Source organism: Ammospiza nelsoni, chromosome 15 (genome assembly GCF_027579445.1).
Source record: "Ammospiza nelsoni isolate bAmmNel1 chromosome 15, bAmmNel1.pri, whole genome shotgun sequence".
Taxonomy (NCBI): domain Eukaryota; kingdom Metazoa; phylum Chordata; class Aves; order Passeriformes; family Passerellidae; genus Ammospiza; species Ammospiza nelsoni.
This window is the reverse complement of record NC_080647.1, coordinates 13,048,305-13,065,838: the sequence shown is the minus strand read 5'-3', so window position 1 is coordinate 13,065,838 and position 17,534 is coordinate 13,048,305. Positions and strand designations below refer to the sequence as shown.

At 38.7% G+C, this 17,534-nt stretch overlaps 1 protein-coding gene across 4 annotated transcripts in view; it reads left to right on the top strand.

Moving 5' to 3' along the window:
* Positions 1-17,534, top strand: part of AFF2 (ALF transcription elongation factor 2) — a 331,211-nt gene that overhangs the window by 92,531 nt on the left and 221,146 nt on the right. The gene's annotated exons all lie outside the window — the stretch shown is intronic.

Here is a 17,534-nt window from a genome sequence, read left to right as displayed (position 1 = left end):
AATTCTCAGTTAGTAGGTAGTTTGATAGACAGATTTCTATTTTAAATTCTAAGGAAAAATGGCAGTGTTCAAATTTCAGAGGTACTAAACAGTCCTGCCAGTAAGGAGTTTATTTGCAGAGTTTGCTAAATTCCTTTTTTTCTTTTTATTGGAATTAATATGACTTAAGTTGTGAATAATGCTTATGAAAATTTGTCCCATTGAAGCTTTTATGCATTTTGAAGAGCTCTTAATACTGGGATTCAGTCCCAATCTCTGCAACCAACAGTTTAAGCTGTTGAATTTTGTATTGCTGGTCAGAACAGTAGTCCTGTGAGGAACATTTTAGTTGGTTCATATTCGTGTCCATTCCAAGCACAAATGTATAATAAGGATATGGATTGAACTATTTATACTCTGTGTATTTTTTCTCTTAGTCTGAGTTTTTCTAAGCCTGTAACCTTTGGAAGGTAGGTGTACAGTGTACATATAAACAGAATTGCAAGATGAGTTTTTCATAGCTTTCTGTTTTCCCAAAAATATTTCCCTGCTTGCTAATATTTTTATCCTAGGAATGAGGAGCGATGCATTCTTAAACTACTTTATTGCAAAAGGTCAGCTTTTTCTATTGGAATAATTGTTTCAAGCCAATAATTTGTTTGACTATTTAAAAACTTGATGTTATTTATTAACATTCCAGGCAGCAACAAAGACTGATGTGTTTTGCAGTAGAGCTTGGAATAATTTTCTGGGAACTGCATCTGAAAACAGTAAAAGGCCTATTTATATCAAGTGGAAGCTGAGGGTTGCTTGCAGATGGTGTTTTATTAGAAAATGTATTTGTTAATAAACGTAGCTTTCTGCAAGATTACTTTACAGATGTTTCTGTTTATTTTTACCTTGGGTTAAAAATCTGCTGGTGTAGATGACTTCAGAGTCTGCTGCAATTTGTCGCTAGCATTGTTTGGCAAGTAAATAATTGCATGCAAAGGAAATAATGATGTTGCAAAAGCAAATACTTTTTCTCACTCCTGCCATCTACTAATGCTATGAGTCAATAGATGCACTTTAAAGTGCAGAATTAATGCAAAGTATTTTTGGAAATAAATTGTACCTTTTGCAATTTGTGTCAACTACTAAGAATGCATTTTTAATTTCTTTACTTTTTGAATGAAATCCTGGCGCTATGAAATCAATTGAGTTTTTAACAATGTTTTTTGGGTGCAGAATTTCACCCACATTCTTCTTGCATACCTCTAGGAACATGTGATACGAATTGTTGTTTTTGGAAGGATTCCTAGTTGCAAAGATGAAAAATTGCATTATGAATTGGTTGCTATTTTAGTTTATATCCTGCATAGTGAAAAGTATAGGTGTGTAATTAATTTCATGTTCAGATAGATGGCAGGCAATTTAGAAATGAAAGGAGATAATAATAATTTTCAGAGTGAATAGTAAGTTGAAGAGGGAAAGAAAACCTAAAGCTGTGAGAAATAACTTTTCTTTCTGAGACAGAACACAGGACAATAGCCAGACTGATGGATCTTTTGCAGGCAAATCTCCTCCTGAGTTTGGAGAGTTGGATTTTTTCGCCTGTGTCAAGACTGTGAACTTTGGCCCTCTGTGTTTTTCCACAGATGTGTATCCTGAATTTGATTTACCTTGCGTTCAGCTATAAAACTCCTTCCAATCCAACATTATAGATAACTGGTTTAGTTTAAGAATAATCAGAACTGACAGTGCACACCTGTGAAACCCATAACCTTTTCAGAATGACTGCAGTGAGTGGCTCTGTTGTAATCTTTATACAATTGATGTGGAGGCTTACGATCCTTTGGTGGTGCTTATCAATTTATGAACCTTCCCAAGCCACCTCAAGCCATAGTGATCTGCTTGAAACAATTTTGTTCCTACTCCATGGGTTTCCATCTTAGCACTGTTCCATGTGCTGGTAGTGATCTTCAAGCTAGCAATAGGAGAATTGTTTTGGGGCATTTCTGCATAATTTGCTCTGTGGTTTTCCTCTATATCTGAGTCTATTTTTTTCCAGTTCCTGAGTGTATGCAGATAGAATGCATACTGAAAGGTTTTTAGTGATTCTCTCAAAGTTTTGCTTGTTCTTAAGGTGAGGAATTTTGTAAAGAAATAAAATTCCTAGGTGATGGTCCTGCAATAATGGCATCCATTAGGGTATTCAGTGTTGGAAAAGAAAAAGACGGTTCTTGCTATCTTACAGAGAGAGAGGGGAATAAGTAACCAAATATTTGAACAAGCAGATTTAAAAGAAGTGCTCAGACTGATGTGGAAATATGGTGTCATTTATCATGGCTTAATGGAATGAGATGTTGAGTGCTCTGGAAACGTTCTGCCATGTGTAAGGAAGTGATCAATTTTATAACATAATTTGTGTCACTTGAGGTGTTGCTCTAAGAATCTTTGCTCATTTGCTGGGCCCAATTCTGCCATCAGAGATGCCCATCCATCTTTTAGAGCTGCTCTGTGCAGACAGCTTTGTTAATGCCTCGCTGCTGGCGTGTCTCTGCCAGGCCAGGGATCATGGGTCAGTGATTTCTGAGGTCCTGGAGATTCACAGGGAGTTCACACAGACTCACCAGGTGGGGTCAGGAGCTGGTTAGCAGCTCTTACACACCTGTGGACTAATCCTTGCCTCAGAGAGGGTGTTGCTGTGTAGATTCCCAGACCTTGGTTCACCCACATAGAGCTAGTTCAGACTTGACTGCACCATGAGTGGCCATTTCTGGTCGAGAAATAGAAGTAGCAGAGCCTCTGTAAACTTTTAGTTATGTTATGGAAGGGTTTCTTTGTGATTTTGTGATCTTATTGATTTCTTTTACCTTTTTGCTTTGTTTTTCATATCAGTATTGTTTTCTAAGGGTGAAGGTAAAACATTTTATGGTTGGGTGTCTTGAGCAAAACCCAGTGTAGCCAGTAGTGCCCAGGCCTGGCAGCCCCTGAGGTTCAGAAGCTGTGGAGCAGATCTTCATGAACTGGGAAGCCATAGGGCCATGATGGGAGTTCCTGGGGCACATGCAGAAATCCACCAAATCTCATGATAGCAATGGCCTTGGAGCTGAAACTGGGAGAGAAAATGTTAGAAAGCCTCAACCTGTAAATGTTATTTCCTGTTCCTTTCCTATCAACTCCCATCTCTTTAGTATGTATTTACATGCATACTTACACTGCAGTATGTATATATTAATTTTGAACTTGCATTTAACATCTGATAAATTGTGGCAAGCGGGGAATATTGCAAAGAGCTTTTGTATTATGCAGAATTCCACCTACTTAAATCCTATGATGGCAGATGATTGTTACTTACCACTTGAAGAGAGCTGCATAGTTAAATCCTATGCATTTCTTCAAAAAAGTAGATGTTGGAGACCACAATAACAGCTGATCCTCTCTCTGCTGCTTTAAAATCCAGAATCTTGATACATGTATGTATATTTAAACCTCTAGGAATCAGACGCTTATAAATTATTTCAAATTGACTAACGCAGCAGGTGACAGCTGAAAGAAAGCCTGTACTTTTCAGATTGGGCTGAAGCACAAATTACTGGGAGCACTGAGTAAAGCAGAGGGTTTTAAGGTCTGTGGGAACATCAGAAGCTGCATTCCTGGAAAACCTTATGCCCAGTTCCCCAGAACAATGCATGGATTTCCAATAATGGTTTAGAGATGGGGAATCAAGAGCAATTGAGATAATTTTTGATTCTCAAGGCAGTTTTTAAATCTCACTACAGAATTGGCTTCATGTTCCTGCAAAGCAGCAAATGCTCATGTACAAAATTTTCCCGAAAATACAAAGCTAGGAACAAATCCAAAAGGCCTACGACATCTATGTCACTTTCCACTTGTGGAATAAAAAATGGAGAACTTCTATTTTCACTTTACTTCTAGGAAAATATTTTGACGGGTTCAGTATACTTCAAAGTGATAAGCTTCTGTTACGTGTTTCAAATCATTCTGTTATCGCTGCATGTATTGATTTGCTTAGTGCTTTCTGAGCTAGCTATAAAAAAGGCTGTTCTCCTTCTGCATTAAAGAGCAAGAAAAATTGACAGGTAGATAACCATATTGATTGAACCTAAATAGTAAATGCAAGAGGCTTATATATGACTTATAAAACTCTCTATAGGAACCAAAGCCAGCATTGTACCCTTTTTTTAATTATTTAATAGAAAGTAGATGTCTTTAACCAGCCCCACCCCCTTTTGATATACATGCTACTCTAGTTGCCAACTGTAGTACATTACCATAGTTCTGGGCAAATCACTTTTTTCAAATGCTAGCTTTAGCTGTCCCCCTGATTTGAGCTTGGAAGAAGAATGGACTGAATCACGCATTAAGATGAAATCCCTTTGCTTGGTTCATATTTCAAAAGTCTGAGGCCAAAAACAAACCCAAAGAGCAGTATTTCTTGCAGTATTAGAGGTTACAGCCATATGTTTTTAATTTGTAAATACTGTGAGAAGTAATGTTCTTATGATACTTCTAAATGAAGACCATATGACACCACTCGACTGAAGACCTCTTATTGTGGCATTTTGAAGGCTACTGTCCCGTGGCCTGGACAATGGCTAGCTAAGCTGTTTTGCAAGGACAGTGAGAGGACAGCTTGTCTATTTTAAATCAAACATAAATAAGCATATTTAGGGCCTGATTTTGAACCACTGTGACCAGTCTGCATTTCAGAACAGGGCAGTTAAAGTCAATTGAAAAAGTGTGGCTGAAAGAACTGACCGTGTGTGTTTGGTTTGGGAAGAGAAGGGTTAGGTTCCTTCTTTCCCATTGTTCATTCGTTAGTGGTTTTTGTTTGCAAGCTATTCCTAATTTTGACTTGCTGTGAGGAAGAAAAAAAGTCTGAGTGAAGTTAGAGTTAACGTTGTCAAGAGTCAGACCTGTGGTGTCTTGAAGAGTGATTTATTTTTTTTGTAAACCTTTTTGAAATTCCCAGTGCCAGAGTAATTGCTTGTCTCATTTGGTGTCTCATGAAATGTCACAAAGTAAAATGACCTCAAAGGCTTTGGGGAGAGCTGTAGAAGAATTTGTTTGGCTTGAGCAAAGATGTGAAGGCATTATTCAAAGGCTGCAGGGGGACTGTAGGGTATACTCATAACTTTGCCAGTAAATTTGGTGCATGACTATAGAACAATCACTTTTTTAAAGGAAAATATCACAAGCTGTGTAAAACCAGAATTGAGTGTTATGTTATCTCAATGTTGACTGTTAATGTACATTTTGAATAATAACCAGGAGTTGCCAGAGCTAATTTTTCAGCACTTTGTATCCACCTATCTGGTGTGCAAATGCATAAGGAAGGATGTTCTTGGATCTTAGTATTAGTATGCTGCTTAGTTGTCAGCTAATAAGGGCATTCTTTTATGACCAGCCCAGCAGGTGGAACAAAGGTGGAGCCTTTGCACTATGTTTTAATACTCTTCTGGAACATAACCTGCTGTAATAAAAATACTCTCTCTGAACAGTGAAATAAACAATGCTTGTGTAAGAAAAGATGGGAAAACACCATTTTTATGTATTGAAATGTTTCATGGTGTGTGTTTTCACTCTGGGCTGTGATCAGTCCTCAAGTAGGGCATGCCTGCTTCTTTCTGAGAACAGGATGTGTAGATATTCAGGTATCAGCATTTGGCCTTCTGTACTACAATGAATGGCCATTTTTAAACCTTACCAACAGCTATGTTAAATTTTATTTTACCTGAAGCAACCTTTAAAGTAACACACAGCTAGTTTGAAAATACCTACCTACATATTCACTGCTCATTCCTGTCATAACTTTAGGATTTTTTTTTTCACAGCCCTTATTCTTTGTAGAGAAACTGAGGTTTTAAATAGTCTGAGAACACAGAAGTCACATGTTTTTTCAAGTGCAGGCAGGAGAGTGTGCACACATTTCTGCATGGGCAGTGACAGCTGTTGTGAATCATCACTGGAACTGAACCTGGGGCTTCTCTGGGCTGCCTCTGCTTCTCAAACAACAGCAGGGACTCTCCCTAGAAGCTATAATTTACTTTCTCCCAGTGCCACTCATTTAGTGAACATGATGAAAACATTGCATCCAACACATACCTGTTAAATACGTAAAAAGAAGCATAAAGATAATCAGGGGGCATAAATGCAGGAGAAGAAAGTTTTAATCCTAATGAAAACAGTAGAAAATTAGACTGTTGTATCTGGTAGGTGTAGATTAGTAAGGAACAACTGGAATACTCCTTGCAAAGGCCAGGACAGCTGAATGGTGCAGAATGTGACTGGGTATTGTAGACAGAGTGGGAAATCAAACATAAAACACTTCAGATGTTACATGAGCAGTTGAGACAGAAATACAGCTAGTGAAAGGTAAAGGAGGGACAGCACCATATATTAGAAGCTGAATGAAGATTTACAGAGAATATTGCAACAGGTAAAATAAGACCTAGGGAAAGAATCAGAAGAAAAGGTTATTCAGACACGTGTGAGGAGGACATGGAGGAGATGCAGGTGTGATGTGAATGTACAGTGAGCTCTGGCTGGGCCCTCAGCAGGAACATGCTGACCATAGGGCAGCACGTGGACAGGGGGTGTAAGCTCAGAGAAACTGGGCTCTCCTTATGGGAAAGAGCAACTGCAGTGCTCAGGTGTGGTCACCTTTCTGCTGGGGATCACAAGAACAGAAGTGCTTAACTGCTCTTAAGCTGATCAGATCTCATGAAAAGCTGGATTGATACTGGGGTCACTGACCCCTGGTCCCAGGCAGCCTCTCCTGCTCTGTCCCTGCATTCTCACAGGTGTGAGGTGCTCACTCACATGCACACCTCAGGCTCTTTTCTGTCCTTTCTTTTGTTGACATACAGAATTACACTCAGATTTGAAATTTTTTGCAGCAACACAACATGAATCATATGTGTAACATACCTTCAAAATGTAAAAATCAGAGGAGGTCTTATATGAGCATTTCTGGTTATGGTCAGAGCCACCCCACTGTGAGCTGTAGTCTCTGCTTCAAGTATGGAAAAGCATTTAGGAGCTGCAAGTGAAAACATCATATGGGAATACTTTAATAAAAAAAAACCACAGTGAAAGAAAGTTGAACATATAACTTGGCCGTGCTCCATGAACTGCAGATATAGGTTAAAGTTATTTAGTTGGCAGGCAATTGCTGGTGTATTAGCAGTGTTGGGGAAAAAAATCTAATTTCTGTATTTTGGCTTGTGCAGTAAAGAAATTCCTCCCACATAAATATGTTCATTTCACCTTCTGGGAAGTAAAGAAAGGAAACTGTAGCTGCAGTCTGTTATTTAATCTTCCTGAAATTAGCATTTGGTGCTCAGGAAGATTGAAAGATTTAATGCCAATGCCTTCCTCAAAAGAAAGAAATGACACACCACATATGCTTTAGCACTGGTTAGACTGTTAAATGGAATTAATCAAAATCCATGTTAAAATATTTCCATGTGTTAATTAGCAACAGTTTGGAACATTAAAATACATATTGGCTTGGGAATAAATTAGTGAAGAAATATCAGATTGAGTTTGTGGGTTTTTAACTGCAACATAATATACTGTGTGTTTTAGAAAGGTAAATGTAAATACATTCCTCTGAAATGCTGTGGCAATGTGCATTTAAAAATTGGGCAATAAACCAATCTAAATCAGGCTTTTGTTATGGCACAGTGATACCATGTCCCATTTTAAAAGAAACATTGGATTGTTCCCTCATATAATAAAGCAAGAGAAAAACACTTTAAAAATTCTAAGAATTTCATCTCAGGTCAAAGGAAGTTTTCAAATCTCTCCTGTGAAAAATCAGTGTGATATAGCAGCTACCAACACCAGGTCTCCTGTTGTGAGTAGAGGAATTCTATTCTGCCTTTCTCTTCCTGCTGGGTCATTGCTAAGTGTGTTTTCCATTCTCTTATACTGAATCTTTAGAGCTGCAGAATAGCATAAATTAGGGTTTGTTCCATGTAAATGGGAACAGTATCCATACTATTAAATTAATATACACAAGACAGGGAGAGATACCTGTGGTAGCATTACAGATACCAAACTCCTTACTAAAAATAAGTGGCCATGATTGGCCCACAGAATATCCATTTCTCTTCCAAGGGAGGGAATGACTGCTCTTTTTCACAACAGAAGAGCATATAGAAACCACCTCCAGGAGGGAATTCTTGGAGTTGCATTTTAGGTTCGATCGCCCACAATCACATTAGTGGGGATAATTTTATATACGTTCAGCTCAGGAAAGTTAAAAAAGGTAGGTGGTGATTTTCATTTTTTCTATGGGTGCTGCTCAAGTAGCTATTTGTCCTGTAACACTGAGCTTAAAGAAAAGGTTTGGGGAGTTGAGGGAGGAGGAGGCAAGATAAGTACAGATTCAGTCACTTTCAGGCTAATGAGCCTGGAAATTTTGCTTGGATTCACAAAGATCTCTGAGAGATGTCAGTGATCATAGGTCTAAGCCTCAATCCCCATTAATACTGCCAATTTATACTGCCAGTCTAAACATATTTCAGTTGATACATGCTACTTTCCCTTTGCACATGTCCTCAGAATAATTTCCCATTGTTGTATCCCCCAGATGTGTAAACTTGTTGGGTTATATTTCACTGAACTGCAAGCTGTGCTGCTTAAATCCACAAGACAAGCTGGCAATTGCTTCTGCTATTTGTAAATACTCAGGCATCCATTTACATCTGCCAGTATTTTAAATATAAACATTGAGATAATTCTTTCTTAAATATACTAAAACACTAATATATACACTTTGTAAACTTAGAAAATCATAAGAATCCTCAGGTGGCTTGTGGGAGTCAGGAGTTGGATTTTATCACTTTGAGTTCATCCTGAATGAAGGCTTCCTTCACATCTTGGTCAGTAACCATAACTCAGTTTAATCATTTTTGATATCAAGAAACCCTAACTTTCATGTCATCAGAAATCCTGGAACTTCCCCCAAAAATATAATTGGGACTAGCATATGCTACTTCCACTTGAGCATGGTTAATTTTGAACCTCTCTTTGCATCCAGGAGTAGCTTTCTTAAGTGCCTTCCTTGTGAAGAAAAACTTCACAGTTTATTTTGCATTGGAACAGCGAGAGATTGTAACATCTTTTCTTCCCGCCAACACATGCAGTTTCACATTGACATGAAATATGGCACAAATTTAGCTAGGGAAATACTAAGAAGGGTACTTTTTATTCCAAACAATTATCCTAGCGACCACATCATTCATTCCACAATCCCATGATCACAAAGGTCACCATTTCACACGGGTTTATGGCGAGCACCACGCACTGTGGTGTCATGGACCACAAATGGTTTGCAGATCCAAAGTGTGGAAATCAGGGATTTTGAGCTTTGCCAATATTTCTGAGAGCAAAACTTGACCATTAAAGTTTCTTGAGGTCTGTGGAGTGACAAAAAGCCAATAAGGGTGTAAGCATTGCCTGTGCCAATGGTTGATATTTTTTCATTGTCATAAATTATTTCTACCAGGTAGAAAATGACTGGGCAGAGTGGCGTGGAGGCAGGGCTGCATTCACCAACTTTCTGCATACTGCATACAAAATACAATTAAATCCCACTAATTTTTACATACAAGTACTATTGCTTTTCTCCCTCTGTGTAATGATAAACTGTTTTTTGCCTGTTCTTGACACATAAAGTACCCAATTCATTGTGCTAAAACTAAACAAAATAAACCAGACTGAGAAGCAGACCCCTTTTTGGGGTGTTGGGGTGATGGTAAAATACAGCCAGGCTAGATCTGTCCTGCCCTTTTGTGATAGTATTGCTGTGGGTAATCTAAATAATTCCATATGATGACTAAGGCTTTCAGATTTTGATAAGAAGCAGCAAAATTTGGCCATAAATGATCAGTCTGAATTAAACTTATTTAGGACTCAAAGCAAAACAAGGATATAGAGAATTATTGCTCTTCAGAGGAGAAGAAAAATTAAAATTTGCAAATGCTCTTTTTGTAAACACCTTTTATTAAGATGTAACTGCACCTGCATTTCATCAAGAAAATTGTTTGCTACCGTTTTTAATATACTTTGATATATTGCATATATTTGATTTATTTTGATAATAATGGTTTTTTTCTGCTTTTATTAGAATTCTGCATACTATAAGTTCCTAGTCCCAAGTATCAGATTTTGTGAGAGATGCCCTATTTACTTGTAATTTTCATCTCCCTTTTTCAGAGCTGGTGTTTTAGCTGTAATGAAGACTTCAGATAAGCAACCTGATTTCAGATGCTAAATGATTTAACTAAATCAGGAATATCATATTACTATTGACTTTGCTTGGTTGCAAGAGCCAGGTGCTAGAAAGAAAAATGCTGCCTTTCTGTTAGCATTTTACCTTTTCTGAGGAGCACACTTTGGAAAGAAATCTGAGCTTCTCCAACTGCTGCTTTTTGGTTGATTGAGGTGTGGTCTCTGTATATGTGAAGCAAAGTTATTTAGGTTGGAAGGAAAACAAGAGAAGCTCTGCAGGGATGCCAGTAACAGACTCCAGATGCTCTCTGGTGCTCAGGAGAAGTCACACCAGTGCCCCACAGCCCCTTCTCTCTCCTCCTTCTCCCAGGACACACACTCTGTGCTCTCTGCAGGTTGGCTTCTGCTGTGCTGCACTTCTTACCAGTGGAGATGCAGCTTCATCCTCTGGCCCTGGGACAGGTAGTGAGTGACCTGGGATAAGTTACCTGTCCTGGTAGTAGAGAAAGGGCACATGATTTGTATAGCTTCCCTGTAAGAGCCATGAGCACCTGTATCAGCAGGGGGCAGGAATGGAGGAGACCCTGAGACCCTGCCCTCTGCTCACCATGGCCTGCACTCTCCAGCTCTTTGAGAAGGGAAGACTTCTCTAAGTGCTTCATAGCTAAGCACCTTAAAAGGGAACTGATCTTTACAGCCAAGCATGGAAGATTTTCCATAACAAATCTTGGATGGGGTTTCAGAAATGGGTGCTCAGAACAATTCTCCATGTTCTTGGTGGCTCCAGTCATTTTAGTTTCTAAGGGCAAGGCAGATTGTGGATCTTTGAAGGACAGAAGGAAACAGAGGCATGAACAGAAAGAGGGATTTCCCCTTTCATTAACCACAAAAGATTTGTTTGTTCAAGAACAAATAGCTAAAATAAGATAAGCGGCTCTGGTGCTGAAGAAAAAGCTTTTTGTGTCAAATAGGAAATACTGCTCCCAGGTGAAGCACTGTAAGGATTTTCCTTTAATGAAGCCAAGCTGACTAGGGATCCTGGCTGTGGGAAGGCCTTGTATTTCATTTATTTTCCTGTTAGCTGATGTGGGGCACTGCATGGTCAGCAGGGAGGTGATTGGGGGCACCTCTTTCTTCAAAGTACTGGAAGTAAAATAGACTTCTGCACTGTATTAACTTGAGCTTTTGTGGACTTCATAGATGATTATTTTTCTGGCAGTGATTTCACCAATTTGTGTTGTGTTTGTGCATTTGTACAAATCCAATATTATAGATAAGCAGTATGTAGGTGAGCACTTAGATCTGCCTCCACACTTACAGAGGCTGGAAAGGCTTTTCCTGCTACCCTGCTGTTTTTTCACAATAGGTCACACATGACAGAAGTGGGAAGGAATTGCAGATTTTGTTGCTTTATCTCCTGTGACATGGGAGCTACATGGAGATCCTCACTGCATCTGGTTTCTGGTTTTGGCCTTGAATAGACCAATATCACAGGTCCTAATAATTATCATTTCTGGTCCTTCCACCAAAAATTAGACCCAAGGGAATCAGTTTTCAGCTGGATATTTTCTGTTCTGTTCAATGCTTAAATTTACTGGCATTGCTTGTCTGTCTCTTACTGAGTGGAATGATAAAATTATTTCCTAAATTCTTCTTTGTTCCCACAACTACTTTCCTACTTAGTCCCTTTCCAAACAAAGCAAGATCCTGTTTGCCCACAGTGTTGATGTCCCATGACTCTTGGTACTTACTGTTTCCCTATAATATACCATCAGATGCAGGTTGCAAATAGCTGCGGTGTTGTGACAGCAGCACAACATGTACTCTGTTGTCATAGAAAAGTCTGAGCCTTTCAAGTTGAGTGCTTTGTACCTGAGAAGCAATCCAATATCTTCTGTTAGGGAGCTTTGAGTGAACAAGCTGCTCTTAAACCCTGAGGTGATTATAATACATGTGTATGAGGTGTTGAGCCAAAGCTTCTGTATTTATGTACATAAGAGAAAGTTTCAGATGTGTTCTCCCACCATTCCTTGTGTATTTTTTCAGTGGTGAAGGCTGGACTTTGCATATGGATTATTGTAATCCTACATCCTTGTAGCAATGTCTCACCTTGGATTGAGTGTCACATGGGGCAAAGAGCATTGCAGATATTTTGGAACAGTTTTCCTCCATGAATGATTGTCTTCCCTCTGCTCTGAGGAAGGAAGGGAAAAAAGCCACAGGACTGCATTTTCCACAGCTTTGTGTTTGAGCTAATAAACTGTGCTGAGAGCCTCAGATCAGGCTTACACTTTATTTTTTTCCAGCCTGAAACACAGACTGAGATAACTCAGATCTGCCTACAATAGACAGCACAAATATTCCTTGAAAGGCTTCCAAAAATTTTGAGGCTTGGATAGCTGTGGCAAGAGTTTGTGTATATAAAAATATGTGCCATATAGGTTGTGTATAAAGGCACTTGAAAATTAAGCAAAATGTGCACGCAGCTCTATCAAGATTTTGGAAAAAAAATGTTAAATTGCAGAATTCATTTGAAAAGATGAAAACCCAACCTACAACAACAACCACAAAAAGAAAACAACCCACATGCAGAAACAATGAAAAGCCACCAGTGTAATTTTGCATGTGGCTGTTATGCAAGGCTCCATAGGGATTACCTTTGACACTGGGCTCTCCAGCTTGCAGCATCTTGCATAACACACTTGCACAACAAGCAGCATTTCAGAGCAGCAGGTTTAGAGCCAGGGCAGAGCTCACTGCCACTGACATTGGCTGCAGTGTTCTGTGAGACTGCTCTGAGCCATTTCAAAACTAAGGGTACAAAATGGAGTAAAGGAGACTGTTGGGGGAAAAAGAAGAAAAATACCCCACTACACATCAGTCTTGCACAAGTAGAAGAGATATATATAATTTTTTCAAAATCTGGTGTCTAAGCTTATTTGTTTTACCAAAAAGGAATAATCAATGCATTTCCTCCATGGGGGTCCATTTTTTTCCTGCCAAAGTCAGTGTAATTTTTATTTCTGGTTTCATGGAAGCAATTTTTAGAAACAGCTTTTAGCCCTTTAGAATTAAGCTTAATAGATCATAAGTCTTCTGTATTTTCTCCCATCTCATACCTAAGGTTAATAAATCAAAAGTGTTCTCCATTCCCCTCCTCTCATATTTCTATACTTTCTCCATATTATGCCAAACAGTGACACCCAGAAATGAAACTACCCTTCTGCAGAGATATTATTTATAAGGACTGAATTCCAAACCCACAGCTGCTTATAGAAAACTTGTCATTGATTCAGTAGTGTATGAATCAAGACCTGTGAAAATAAAGTCAGAAAGGACCCCATTCTAAAATTAGCAGATACCAGTGATGACTGCATTACAGAGTGGACTGGACTGTTTGTGCCATCCTTTTATGTAGCACTTCAAAACACAATTTCCACTGAAACAAGCTCTTGGGAAAATAAATGGAGAAGTTTCCAAATACTATCGCTGTTTCAGTATTCATACATAATAAACCCAGCTTCTGTAAATAACTCATTTTATCTGTCAAACATTGTAGGCACATATGCCACATTTACTGTCACTGGGGTCGTAAATAAACAATGTATCTGTCTACACATTACTTATGTCTGGAGGAAGTGAACAAGTACACATGAAGAACAGTGTGGAACCTTTTTTAATTGTGTAATAAATAGTTGGTCTTGCTATTGTTAATTACTTTAATTACATCTGAAAAAATGCAGTTCATAATTTAATGCAGGATGCAAAAGGGTAATACACAAAAAAAAATCAAGTACGTATTTCTTAAATGCATTTCTACATCCACTCAGTCAAGTGCAGCTTTGGGCTTGGGACATTTTGTCTCTATTCTGAACAGAACAACAGAAAACAGCCCCCTTAAACTGCAGAAGCAGCACTTGGGTCCAGGCAGTCACTGATGCTCTAGAGATGCTTGACTTTGTAATTGGAATCTCCTTGAAAGGAAATTTGCAGGTTTTCAATCCCATCATAATCAGTGGGGTTCTCTGTGTATACCCATATAGAATTTACATTTGGGTTTGGAGTGTAGGCCCTGACTCTGGGTTACTATATATGTGTATGCACAAGCCAGACTTGTCACTCCTTTCTAACACACTGTTTGCATCATTTCTGGTTAAATTGTTGCTGTGCTGTTTGCTTGTGGTCACATTTAGGCACCAGAGATAGTAGGAGACTTCTAATGAGAAACCAAAATATCAAGAGTCTGCCTTTGCCCACTGGCCCATCTTGGTGGTTAAGATATGTTCTGAATACTTTTGTATTCTGTAGGCAGCATTGTCACTTAAAAGACCAATTTCTGAGCCTATTTTAGAATAATTTGTTTCCTGATATATGCTGGGAAACAGCCAAATCCAAACCCAAAACCCAGATTCCCTTCAGCCCCTTCTAAATGCATTGTACTTTTGTTGGGAGAAAAAATAATCAACCAATTAGGTATGGATAGTGGTAACAGACTTGATTTATGATAGAGTAAAAGTAAGTTAAGCTCTGAGCCAAAGTGATAGTAGAGCTTGTATTTATATTGTTAGATCATATTTTATTATTAATAAAATATTATATTATTATTAATATTATTATTAATATTATTATTAATATTATTAATTATAGAATTATTATGCTCTAATGTCTGTACTAACCACCAGGACTGCGAGAGAGACAATGTTATAAAACAAAACAAAAGCCTTTATAAATTCTGTTGATTGGCTAAAATACACCTTTTATATTAATAGTCTTTTACCTAAGCTAATGAGCCAGAGTATTAAGACGTTAGAGCTATTAATGTAACAGTTAATGATGATAAAATTCAGCTCTTAAGTATTTCCATGGATCTCTTGGTAACTTATGAATGAGCAGAGCTTGACCCTCATTGCTTTGCTGAAGCACCAAAACATCACAATAAAGGACTAAGGTAGATTTAATCCTGGGATGATTAAGTCACAGGGTAGCTGTGTGTTTGAAAAAAAACCTATTTATTTCTGTTTGCCATTCATATAGCAAGAATCTATTGTGTGCATCTGTGTTATTTTCCTTTGACATTGTTAAATATCTGATAAGTTGTTTTCTGACATGCCTAATGTTGCAAGTGGAGAGCTAGAAACCACACACATATGACCTATAAGGATCTGGATTATAACATCACGGCAATGAGAATTCCAGTGCAGGCACCTCTTGTTAATAGCCCTTCCATAAGTGCTTAAGTTCAAATTAACTGTTCTGAAACCCAAATTAGAGTCAAATCTGATGTGAGCCAATTTACTCTGCACAACAATCATGGGCAATGAAAAATGTTCAGCTAGATTGCTGTTTAAATCGGATCACTACAGCTCCCTCAGTGGAAAGGAGTGCAGAATAACAATGGCCAGCAGCTAAAATGTAATTTAATTATTGGCTTTACATATTGGTTAGTTCTTGCATTGTTTAAAAAGAAACATTTTCCAGCCAGGTGTACAATGCCTGGCCAGTGTTAGAAATCATTATAAAAAGCTGGAAGAATAATAGACTGATGATCTAACGCATTTAAATTAAGCAAGGTCTGAGTGTTGAATGTTGAAGGGTGGGGAGTTCATTTCCATCGAGGGCTGACATTTTGTCCTCTTTGTGTATTGCATCGTTAGTGGTATAATACATGCAGAAATATAATGATGAAAGGCCTGGAGACTCAGAGTTTGAAAATACAGCTTCGTTAGGGCTGAGGTATCTGTTGTTTCACACAGTTTTTCTGGTTGAAATCACATGGTGAATTTGAGACCCTCCATTTAATATTTACAAACCAAACAAAAAATCTAATAAGATGTCAGTCCAACTGTATCTTTCAGCTGTCCTGGTCTGTCTCATAACTGAAAGACACTACAGGTTGCCAAGTGTAAGGTAGAGGAGGGTGTCATTGTTCTAATACTGCACTTTTTCCTCCAAGTTCCTTCTTTTGCATCATAACAGCAAAATTCCATATCACATCCTTGTTTGATATGAAATTGCTTGATAGGGTGTGATGACACATTCATATTATGTTAGCAGCATAATTTAACTGCTCCATTTTTTTAAACCATTTGCAAAAGTGCTTGAAATGTGTGCCTTATAAAATAGGGTCATTACAGCTATGGTTGAATTGGCATTTCAGTAATAAACCCTTTGTGGAGGGCTAGATGTTAATGCAAAACTTCTATCATTATAACTTTGAATCCGTCAGCAACAATATGGAGTGACTTCAGTAAGTGGACATGTGGAAACCTGTTTTTCTTAAAGATGGCACTATGGCTCTCAAAGCCCTGACATCTTGCTACCAACATGTTTGCCAGGGTGATCAAGTGGAGAACATGGTTGGTTGGTTGTTTGAGGGAGGAATGCTGCTCATGGATCGTGCAGCACCCCAGGCTGGGCCTGGCTGGCACTGCTGCCTTTGGAGGGCAGGAGCTGAGTGCATTGCTGTCCTCTAAACATAGCCCTGGCTGTGCCTGCGTTTCACACAGGCACCAAAGCCCATCTCAGTCCGTGCCTTTGGCTTCGGGGATCCAGCCCTCTGCCTTTACTCAAGTAAAGCCTACTGCAATAAAAATGAGTGCTTCCCAGTAAAACTGATACAGCACTTTGTGCTCTCTTTCAGGAGAACGTTTTTCATACTGTGCTGAGAATAGCAGTCTCTGGATTGCATGTAGAGAAGTGAACAAAAAGATTTGTATGCCAGAGCTTCTTGTCTTATTCTTTTCCTGTCCTTTTTTTTCACAAGGAAGTTGCTTCAGCTGTGCTTCTCTGAGGGATAAAAGGCATCCCCATGGTAAACTGAGAGCATCTGCTGTTGCACAGAGAAGACTAAATGCTGATCTAAAATTTGGATTTGAAATATGTTAGTGGACACAAGAAGAATCCTTCAAGGGTAGTTCTCTGAGAGCAGAACCTCATGTATAGGCCCATATACATTTCCCTTCTCTTTTTCCTGGGATAAGAGATGGAAGGAGCAGTTGCCTCAGCTTCAGCACCAAAGCTTAAGTCCTTAAGGAATGTAAATACTTGCACTGACTTAGGTTTTGTCAGAATTTAGACTTTTGGATGAGTACCTGTTCCAAGCCAGAAGGGATGACAGTGTTTCTGGAGATAGGAACACAAGCTCACAAAAGCTGTGTGAGCAGGTGGAGTGGGGAGAGGGCTGTGGATCCTGCCTGTAACAGGGCATGAATGACACAGGGGGTAGGCATGGTACAAGTGCTGCCTCTGTTAATTAGTACCACAGATATCCACCTGCCAGTAATCACACAGTTTATGTTGTCCTTAGG